Source organism: Choloepus didactylus, chromosome 1 (genome assembly GCF_015220235.1).
Source record: "Choloepus didactylus isolate mChoDid1 chromosome 1, mChoDid1.pri, whole genome shotgun sequence".
Lineage (NCBI taxonomy): Eukaryota > Metazoa > Chordata > Mammalia > Pilosa > Megalonychidae > Choloepus > Choloepus didactylus.
Genome location: NC_051307.1, coordinates 132,533,379 through 132,545,010, shown reverse-complemented (window position 1 = coordinate 132,545,010; position 11,632 = coordinate 132,533,379). Strand labels below are relative to the sequence as shown.

The 11,632-nt window shown below is 35.7% G+C and overlaps 1 long non-coding RNA gene across 1 annotated transcript; it reads left to right on the top strand.

Annotated features, from left to right (window-relative positions):
• The first annotated feature begins 1,199 nt into the window (after positions 1–1,199).
• On the top strand, positions 1,200–4,395 carry LOC119529434. Its single transcript, XR_005215868.1, has 3 exons — positions 1,200–1,296; positions 2,029–2,182; positions 4,222–4,395. It is a non-coding gene; the product is annotated as an uncharacterized LOC119529434 (long non-coding RNA).
• Positions 4,396–11,632: the final 7,237 nt, after the last annotated feature.

The window sequence follows — 11,632 nt, the reverse complement described above, 5'->3', positions numbered from 1 at the left end:
TAATGCTGGTAGTGCTCTGTCATGTGTTGATGTCTCTCTCCTGTTTGGCTTCTTCTGGCTTCTTCTGACCGTGGGCTTCTACTGCCCGACTGCATCTGAACTTCCTCCCCTTATAAGGCCTTCAGTCATGTGGATTAAGACCTAGCGTGATTCAGTTTTGCCACACCTTAGCGAATAATAACATCTTCACAAGGTCTTATTTACAAATGGAACATGAATTAAGATTTGAACATGTGTTTTGTGGGGGACATGGTTCAATCCCCAAAACACTGTTCTTCATAGGGTGGAAATTGTTTCTGAGTTGGGATTATTCACATACTGTCTTGCCAACACCTTGATTTTGGACTTCTGTACTTGAGAACTGTGAGAGAATAAAATTCTGTTGCTTTAAGTCACCCAGTTTGCATCATTTGTTAAAGCAGACACGGGAAATGAATACAGGTAGTATGTGGACAGTCTTATCTTTTGGGTAAGTAATGAAACAGTTCATCTCCTCTATTAAAGCAGAAGAATTAGTTGTGTCAAATAGGAACATGGGCAGCAGAAAAATGGTTTTCAGTTTCGTAGGAGTCATTCATGGCTTGGTGTGGAGAGGGCTAAATTTAGAGTTAAAGACAAACTAGGTATTTGGCCATACCACTATCTATGATTTTATGCAAGTCATTAAATCTCCTTGAGTTTCAGTTTTCTCTGTATAATAGAAATTTTCATATCTACATTGCAGGAATGCTGTCAGTGAAATAGGATCATTTAATGAAAACACTCAATGTGATCTAAAACATAAATATACATCCTATTCTTTTTTTATAGGGAGATTTGACTTATATAACAAAAAACAGTAACATTCCCAGAATGATCAATCAGGGAGGAATTCCACCAGTAGGATGTAATGTTTCTCTCTTTTCCCCTTTATTCAAATGTTAAAAATAGCAGTTTTTCCAAAGTATTTTGGTGAATATTAATTTTTTTTTCTTTTTACATCTATATAGCAGAGCCATGCGAACACATCACCAACTCACTTTCCTTTTGATTTGAGATACACAGTGTGCTACATTGCCCTGTCTTGCCAATGATAAGGTAAATATGAGAGTGAATTATGACCAATGGAGTATGTGTCTAAGTGATATATGGCACTTCAAGAACTGTCCCTTAAAATCTCTCATGAAATATTCCATGTACTCTTTATTCTCTCTCCTGATAGACAAATACAGAGAAACAATCAAGGTCTGCAAGTCCCTGGAGCAGAGACTGGCAAGCTGCAGCCTGTGGGCCAAATCCAGCTGGCCACCTTCTCTTGTAAATTATGTTTTCTTGGAACAGAACCACACTCATTCATTTACATACTGTCTAATGCTACTCTCTTGCTGCTATTGTGAAGTTAAGTAGTTGTTGTTGTGCACCAGAAGTGAGTCCTCACCAGATGCGCAGAAATTCAATCAGTAGACACCGAGATTTTGAGAAGAGGAAAAGTTTATTCACTAAAGGCTAGTCCTGTGAAGACAGGAGGGCAATGCTTCAAATCTGTCTCCCCGAGATGAGGGAGTAGTGGCATTATATTGGCATTGTTTTGGAAGGGGCAGGAGCTGGGGTGAGGGTGACATGGTCTAGTTTTGTCTCAAGGGGCTGGGTATATTGGCATATGCGCTGTTTCCAGGACTGTTGGGAGTGGGGGCATAAAAAATGCTCTGGTGAGTGTGATTTTTCCTGTTACAATTAGACAAAGTTGATTATCTGGTTAGACTTTTCTTAACTGCACAGGCTCCCAGAGCCAGTTTGAGTCGGTTTCTTTGGGTACAGAGAAAAGAGGATCTTGAGATTAGTTTAGTTAAGTTTGCTTGTGTTTGTGATTGGGCTAGGGGGCCTGCAAGGCAGGGTCTTGTGGTTAGGGCTTAGTGGGGGCTGGGGTAAGGATTGCACCAGGGTCGCTAAATTAAGATGGGGAGGGATGTTGGTTCATGGGCAGCTACATTGTGACTGAAACTGTATGATCTGCAGTACCTAAAATATTTACTGTTTGGCTCTTCACAGAAAAATTTTGCTGAACCCTTCCCTGGAGAATAATGGAGCTGCATTGTAGAAGCAGCCTGTCCCTGAATGATTGTTCCTGAATGATTGCACAGAGCAGAACTGCCTCTGTTTAAGCCTTCCAACAGTCCTGTGCTGACCAGTGTTGGATTGTGATGTAAGTGAGAAACATACCTATTATGCTAAGATTTTGGAGTTTTGTATTTCTGTAACCAGCATGTACTTTAATATAGAAATTAGGACCACAAGTAGGATGATGTCTTAACAAAACCCAAAATATGTGGCATATTTCGCTATGGTTTGATAAGTGGCCCAGAAACTGATATCAGAGGCTAGCTAGCAAAATGTCTATTCCTGGTATATTGTGGCAAGATATTTAATAAAAGAATTTCCAACAAGAACTTGGAAAGTATTTCATAAACATATTTCCTACAAGAACTTAGAAAGTAGACCATATGCCTTCTGAAACCATTGTTCTACAAGAAGCAGGTGAAAAAAAATCAGACTATAAGTGTGTGTTGGCTACTATTGCCTGCTGTTGATGAGGTATTACAAGCAATAAATGAGCTCAGAAAAGAACATGCCAATTTGAAAGCAGAACTGAAAGGATACAGAGTCCAGAAATTCAGGGCCTTTCAGTGTTGCAAAAATATCTAGATCCCAAATAGCAAGGAATGTGACTTCCAATAAAGCTCTGAATTATGGAGACCTTGGGAGGTCATGCCCCTGAACAGTGACTCAGCCCTGCCACAAATACAGGTCAATGGTATTATATTTTCAACCTTATTTTTTCAGGTAGTTTTGATGTAGCCAGGATTAAATTGAGGGAGTTTGGCATGTAGGTAGAGTAAGGAGGTAAACAAATAAAGTAGATTTGAGAATGATGTTAAAGAAAGAAACTTGCATGCGGTCCCCAGTGCATAGGGCTGACCGGAAGCAAGTAGATAAGGAGGAACCGTCTTAGTTTTTAAGTAACTGTATTTCCTAAGGAATGCATAAACATTGACTAAAATGCAAACTCTGCTTATTGACCCTTGACTGTAAACTCAAGCAATCTGATTCCTGAGACTGCTGGCTGAACCACTATGCCAGTGATTTGCATCCAAGATGTATATTAGAATCTTCTGAGAAACTTTTTCTTTTAATGACCAGTTCATACCCTCAAACAATTAAATCAGTTCTCTAGGGGTGGGACCAGAGCCTCTGGACTTTTTTTTAAAGCTTCCTGGGTGATTCAGATGTGCAGTCAGTGTTAAAAACTATTGTCCTACAATATACTGCTTCTAAGAATGCAGGAGACCCTGTCCTCATTATTGCCCTGATGAAAAAATAAGTTAGAGCTGATTGGAGCAAAGGTGAGAGCACCTTGAGAAGGTCTCCATTAAGATCCTTAGAGGCTCTGAACACTGAGGAAATTATGGTGCTCATTTGTATCTCCCTTCATAATGCAACATAAAATTTTTATTTTCAAAATGACACAGAACTTAGACAAATGTTGAAATTAAAATATTTCTCTCTAGATTTTTGATGACAAAATTATGGTTAAGTTCATTAAAGCTGCAATTTTCTAAGCTTTTGCCCCAAGCTTAGGTTGCCTACTGGGGGGTTGAGAATTCCTCCTAAGATGTTTTTCTCATATCTGCAGAGCTCATCAACCTACTGACAGACAAATACTCTAACTCCCTCTGCAGATGAGCTGCAAACAGCTGTCTCCAGGATATGCATTTTGGGAGAGTTGAGTGATCTTTCTTTTTAATGCATCTGGTCACTCCACACCCTAAGATACTCACAAGGGTAATTTTTCTTCTGACTGTGTTCCTGGTTCTTTACTTTTAGCCTATTATGGGGACAAGATTTATTTTAAATTGTAATTGGGTTTCCAGTTCATTATCCTTTGAGTAGTCTCACCTCTAGACTGACCTCAGCCAAGGCAATTATCGAACTACTGGTCAAGACTAGTAACTAAAGACTTTAGTTGGTTAGATAATCCTTTCTCTTTATTGTGCTAAAGTTAAAACTAGGATATGGAATTATTGTTGGTCACTTTGGAGTTTGTGTGTTATAAATTTTGACAAATCAGTGCCCATTTCTGCTCTGAGTGGGATCTCAGATTTGTATTCAGAGGGATGAAAATGATGTCCAAGATGACCTTAAGACTGTTTAGGTTTATGTGCATTTTCTCTGTTCTTCTGTTAGGTCTTACAGGTGGCCTTGGTAAATTCTTCTGCTGAGTCAGTAGAACGCTAACACGCTGTAGGCTGACAGCCTAAAAGTGATTCATCCTTAAGAGCATGTACAGCCAAGGATTGTCACTGGAGACACAGACTGAAGATATAATTGAGAAAGCTATCCCTAGAATTTACTATATGAATAACACATTGTCAAATGCATATCTATGTGGTGCCAAAATTCCCAATGAAAACTGAAAATTTTAATATTTGATATTTCCATGATCAAAAAATTCACTTGGACTGAAAAGACACTATCATAATACTCTTATTATAGGACAAAAAGTTGGATTAGCAAAGCTTGCAGATGGTGTAATGTCTTTTGTAGTGGGTTGAGTCGTGCTACCTTGCAGATATGCTGCAGTTCTCACTCCTCCGTTCCTGTGAATATGGAAACAGGGTCTTTGCAGATATAATCAAGTTAAGGTGAACTTATATTGGATTAGGATGGACCTTAAATTCAATAACTGGGTGTCCTTACAAGGAGAGAAAGATTTGGAGACACACAGACACACAGGCAAGAAAGATAAATGAAGAGAGAGATTGGAGTGATGATGCTACATGCCAAGAAATGCCAAGGATTGCTGGGACCACCAGAAGCCAGGAAAAGGCAAGGAAAGATCCTTCCCTGGAGCCTTCCGAGGGAATATGGTGCAGATGTCTAGCCTTCAAAACTGAGACACATACATTTCTGTTGCACGAAGCCACCGAGTTTGTGGTAATTTGTTATGGGAGCCCTCAGAAACTAATCCGTTTGTATCAAGTACCTGACTAAATTAAAAGTCTATGTAGGAAAGAGTTTATGGTCTGTTGGATCATTTCCATTCAGTTTGGTGCATTGTATTTTTAAAGCTCCTGTATTAAGTTTATGTTTGTAGAGCAGTAAAAGGTAAAAATGTTAAGTTATACCCATGTCATCACCACCCAGATCAAGATAAAGAACATTGCCAGCACCCAGAAGCTCCTACATGCAGCCTTCTCTGCCACTATTTCTCGAAGAGAAGCATTATTCTGACTTTATCACCATCAATTAACTTAATCTATTTTTGACCTTGAAAAAGTTGGAATCATATGAACTCTTTCTTGTTTGGCTTCTTTTATGCCTGTGAGATTCACCCATGTTATTGCATATAGCAGTAGTTCATTCTTTTTATTGCTATACAGTATTTCATTGTATAACTACACAGCAATTTATCCATTCCACTCTTGGTGGAAGGCAGGGAGTTGATTAATTAATACTCTTCATTGTTAATTATGGAAATTTCATTTGCATATCTAGTAATTAAAGTGTTTCATTTAAAAATAAATCTATTTGTTCATTTTTCAATTTTATTTACATGTCTTATAAGCAGATAGGCAATGAACAGTAACTCTTCATCTATGAACCCAATCACGAGTATCATTCCCAGAAGGCCCTAATGCCAATTAATTGTTAATCCTTTAAGGTTTATTCTATGCATTTACAAGTTTATACACACAATGTTTGTCTCTTGTAAACATATTAGAAACATGTATCTGCCCCTTCCTTTTTTCACTTTATTATGTACCATTACATAGAGACCTGCCTCCTACTTTTTAGAACTGTATAGTATTTTGTTTTAAGAATCTATCACTTTTATTTAAATAGTCTCATAATGATGGTCATTTAATTAGTTTGCAATTATTTGCTATTTTAAAATAACACTGAAATTTATGAATATCTTTGTTCTTTTATCATTCTTTTATCATATCTGTGGAATGAACTTGTAGAAGTTGAATCTTTAGGTGACCTTATGGATATTTTGGATTTTGATTTGTGTATTTATTGTCAAAATGTGCTCCATAGTGGTTTTAAACATTTATTTCAGCAGTGTTATAAAAGAACTTATTTTTCCACCTCCTTCCAAAATGATGTGTTATCATTTTTTATACATTAGGTGTAAAGTGGTACCTCACAATTTTAATTTCCATTTCTCTTGTTATGAATGGGCTTGGGCATCTTCGTATATATTTAAGATTCAATTATATTTCTTTTCAATGAACTGTCATTTGTATCCCATTTTTATTGGGTTTTAGTATTTTTCTTATCTATTTATCAAGGCCATTCATATATTTAGGATATTAGCCCTTTGTGATAAATTCTTTTTTCTTAACTTTCTGAGTTTTCTATTGACTTTGTTAATGGTAAAGGTTTTTCACATGGATTTTTAAAAAATGTTTTATTGCAGGTACAATTTTTGGATTTTCAAGTTGTATATTTGATTTGAATTTTTTCAGTGTAAGTCACACTTCAAGGAAATGGTAGTAATTTGCCATATCCTTTCCAACTTTTATGCCAATTATTTATTTCCTTTGCCTAATTGTCTTGACTGGTACATCTAGAACAATGTCAAACAATATTGATGCCAATGAACATTAATTGACTATAATGGGATGATTCCAATGGTTCTAGTTCTTTCTCATTAAACATGATGAGTTTGTTTGGGTAAGGACAAATCATGTTAAGGAAGTCTTTATCTTTTTCTATTTTATTTAGACACTTTCTCTTGTTTAAAACAAGTATGGTTTTATGTTTTGTTTAAAACAAAATGGTGAGTAAATTTATTAATAAATTCCACAATACTTAACCAATCCTGAATAGGAATAAATCTACTTCATTGTAATGCATTATGTTTTAGAACTTGCTGATTTTTTAACTTTTTTGAATATTTGCACCAGTAGTTATAAGTAAGTCTTCATATAACATTTTTTTCTCCCCTCTTCCTTGACTTCTCCCTCCCTTTCTCTCCCTCCCTTGCTCTCTCATTCCTTTCTTACTATATTATCATTGTATTTTTTTTTAAACCATTGTTATATGAGCTTCCTAAAAATAATTGGGAACTATCCATCATTTTCTATGCACAGGGACATTTTGAATTATATTGACATTATTTGTTCCTTAAATGTTGGAATACTTGCACTGTGAAATTGTGTGGGCATATTTTAAGGTTGATGGTGACAGAAAGGGTAGCTCTTTACATCTGTAGCTATTTCTGCAGTTTAATGTTCTCTTTTATTCATGCTCTACGTCCTTTTTGATTAGGTAACCCAGTTTATTATTATTATAATTTTAAAAAATCTGCTCCTGTATTTATTTAAGATTTTTTTTTATAATTCATTATTTTTATCTCTCATCTCTTCACTCTGCTTTTTAAAATTTATTTTATTTTTATTTTCCTAACTTTTTATATTGATGTATAATTAATTTCTGTTCATTTGTTCGTATTTATCAATATGAGTATAGTAGATTACAAATATTTCCCTGGTCACTAATTTGGTCTGACATGGAATGTTTTACTATTTTTTTTTCCTAATTATTTTACACTAAGATTTAAAATTTTCCCTTGGGCCCCAGAATCATTTCCGAGGGTTTCTGTTTTCCAGATAGCATGATTTTATTGGAACTATTAATTTCAATTTGTATTGCATTTTTATCAGAGAATTTTTTATACTTCTACTTTTGGAAATTTGCATATGGTATTTGTGTGAATATTTCACAGAATTGAATACGCTTTTAGCTGTACGAAGTGCTATGTACATCAATGAGATTTCCCTTATTAATTTTATACATAGGTATGATATATCCTTATTTTTTGATGCACCTGATCTGTCATACAGAGATAAATTGAAATCAGCTAATATTTTTGTTTTTATTTTTTCTTATATTTTCTGATTCTCATTTGAGAATATTGACCCAATTAATTAGTAATTTGACATTATTTTTCTCTTCATTTTCAATTGTTTTCATTTACCATTATAAGTTGTTCTTTTCTGTCTCAATTATTTCTATCCTGAATTTAATGTTTCGATATTAAAAACATAGCCATTGCTTTGTTTATTTTTATTTACCTGGTATACCATTTCTATATGTTTCATGTTCAACCTGTTCATGTCATGTTTTTTCATTTATCTCTTGTAAATAGCACATTATTGATCCAATCAGACATCTTTCCTTTAATTCCTATGACACTGATGAGTCACCTTATTTCTACCACCCTATTTTGCATTATATTTTCTATTTCCTCTGCTTTTTAAAGTACAGTCTTTCATTATGTGCTTTGGGTTTCCTTTGGGTTTTTTTAGTGTGTGCTTCTACTGAGCATTTGGGAGGTTTATATTTTAGTTCTACTTGTTACATTTATATACTTAATTTTATATACTGTACTTATTTTTCTATTTCTTAATATTGTATGTATGTATATATAAACAATGAAAGAGTATATCTCCACTTTTTACATGTTATCTCTCTCCTTTCTATCACCCTATTTAAGCTTATTATAATATTTTCAGTGCTATTCTTTATTGATTTACATTTACTTATACCTCTATCACTTGATTTATCAGCCTAAATTGTATATTCTGAGCCCTGGCAATGAGGAAATGAGCAGGAAATGGTAAATGATCTCCCACACTTTCTCCCCTTTCTCATAATTTGTTAGTTATTATAATTTCTGCAACACCAGGACTTACAGTACTTGATCTGGCTGCTCTCACTCTAAGCTTATGCATCTCTGCAGATGTGCTGAGCCCTATCTCCCCTCCAGACCTTGATCATTTTTTCAATAGAGAAATCTGAAGACCATTGCAAATCATCCCAGCCTCCCCCAGTATAAGAATCAGACTCTTGGTTTGTTTCCAGTGTGCTTGCCAGTGAAAAGCCTCAGTGACTCTCAGCTGAGGTCTGAGCTACCCAAGCCCATGGAAGCTCTGTCTCCTGCACTCTCAGATTCAGATGAAATATCTTGCTGCAAGAAAAGGGATTTGTCTTCCCTAGCAGCTGCCAAAAGGCACCAAGTAAGCAGCACAGAAATGCTGGAAGTTAATACCTATAGGGTGAAGCAGAAGGTGAGAAATATGTGTCCATTCTTCCCCTGGTAAACTGTTTTGTGTCATAAGGTTTCCACATGGCCTATTTGAAAGACTTTCTGGGCTGTGAGTAAACATCTGGGGATTTTCGGTAGCTGTGGCCAGTTTGATGAAGTGCTGCCTTGTATTGATCTTCTCTCCTTCTTTTCCCTTACTTTCCGGTACCCTGCGGTTGTACCTCTCAATAAATTCCATTTAACATGGAAGCTTTGCCTCAGGCTTGCTTTCTAGGTACGCAGAACTAAGACAGTGAGCATATTCTTCACATTTATTTGAGATTTGATTCTACTGTTTAATGGATTAATGATCACTGACAGTCCTTTTAGTTGTACCATTTTTCATTCAGTCTTTTGTTTGAAGTTCATTTGCTAGTTACTTTTGAGTAAGGTTTCATAAGAAATGTATTTTATAAACTCTTGCATGTTCAAAAATATTTGCCTTTTACTTTCATATTAGCATGACATTTGGCTGGTCTTAACTTCTTGGAATGAACTTTCTGACTTTGAGGATTTTGTAGACCTTGCCCCACTGACTTTTGTAAAAATATGTGCTTTAGAGTAGAATATGCTCCTGTTTTAATGATACAATTTTGCTATAATAAGTTCTTGAATCATGGTGATATATTGGTCATGATTCATATTCTTGTCAGTACTTTTCTGGAGATGTTCCTTGCTTGTCATTTTTTGTTATGGGTCTCTAATTTCTTGCTCTTGTAGATTTGTAAATATCATGTTGTTGTCTTTTGGCTTATCATACATGATTGAATGAGACTGAGTTCTTGGACCAGCTCTTTGCAAGGTGTGTGTGTGTGTGTGTAACTTAAAATATTTTAATTCTACTCATTCAACAGCAATTGGTACATATGTGACAGCTTGCAATGCAGAATTCTTTTCCATTCTCTAACTCATTGATAAAATTATTTTGGGAAATATGGTAGTACATCATTCTGCCCTCCTTGTAAAGTAGGTCCATGAAAATTCCAGCTCTAGCTCATGTAAGTCTTTCTCATTTTTCAAAACGTGATTGATTTTATTGTCCTTCATAATGTGATATTTTAGAGTTTTTTTTTTTCCTGAAATTTGGACACTGTCTTTCTTGTACCCCTGTGTCATTTGGAAGTCTAACATTATATTTTGTGGAGCTAGAGTTTGTTTATATGCTTCTTTTCTTCCTGGTGGGACAGTGAAAAAACAAAAAATAAAACAAAACAAAACACTAGTTGTTGGGAGAAACAGTCCTCCATGGATATCTCATATTCCTGCACTTCTTGTTGGATGTGCCAAGAAAACAAATCCTTTAAGAGTCTTCCTTTGAGAAACTTCTCAAGGATTTTTATGCAGCTATAGGAATGATACATTGTCTTTTCCTGGACAAAGAGTAGTTACTGCTTACTATAAAAGCAGGGATTCCCCAGACTCAGTGTTCCTCTACTGTAACATAGACCCTTGTGTTTATAGGCATCTATTTAAGCCCTTCACATCACTCCTATTTAGGCTCTGGTGTTTGTGGGGCTAGGGGAGACAACACCAACATGCTGATGGTCATGCTGTTCATTGTGCATGAATAATACAGTCTTTTGTTTCTAAACCAGGAGTCTCATGTCTTCTGCCTGCATCCATGATGCAATAGCAGGCTAACTTATTAGCTTGTAAGTAAGGTTAAATCTAACCCCACACTCAACACCATCAAAAATCCATTAAATAATGTCATGTAGTTGGACAAAATCAGTTTCTGGACTTGTAAAGTAAAGGAAAATACCCAGGATTATGGGAAGTAAATCAGAGCAATACCACTCTGTGAGTTTTCCGTAGGATCCACATCCCCAGTTGCCTGTCCTACAACAAGGCTCACCATCAGCCTTTGCCATTAGTCAGTCTTGAGATCTTTCTTGGCCCCTTCTTTATATCTTATATTTGATTTTCTTGATTACTTTTACTACTGATTCCCACCCTCAGATCCAGGCATAGGTTGAATTCTTTCTGCTTTAGCTTCTCAAATTTATATTCAGTGCAAATGTTCTCTTTATAGATAAGTGACATGAAGAGTAGGCTGGCATCATTTGGGTTATTTCTACAGGAATCATATCTCATATTGCCTTTGAGCAGCATTATAATTGTCCTATTTCCTCACCCTCACCTCTTTTTATTATATTTGGATTTATTTACAACTGTAGCTTTGCCTTTATGATATTAAGCAAATAAAATGAGTTAAAAAGTTAAATGACTGTTTTACTGATCTACTATTTTACTGATTTTTTTTTTAAACTCTGTCGTCCAGCCTTGTTGATGTGAATTGCTCATTGTCCAAACTGAACAAAGCAAAAACAGATATTTAAGACTCTTCTCAGGATGACGATAAGTACAGAAAGAGCAGAAAGATCATAGGAGAGTAGGTGAGGAAGCAGATCTTTAGGTATTAAAGCCAAATCTGCAGCAGATAGTTCCTCCCAGCATGTAGTGCAGTCATGGGCAGCCCAGAGACAGGATCAGGTGAGC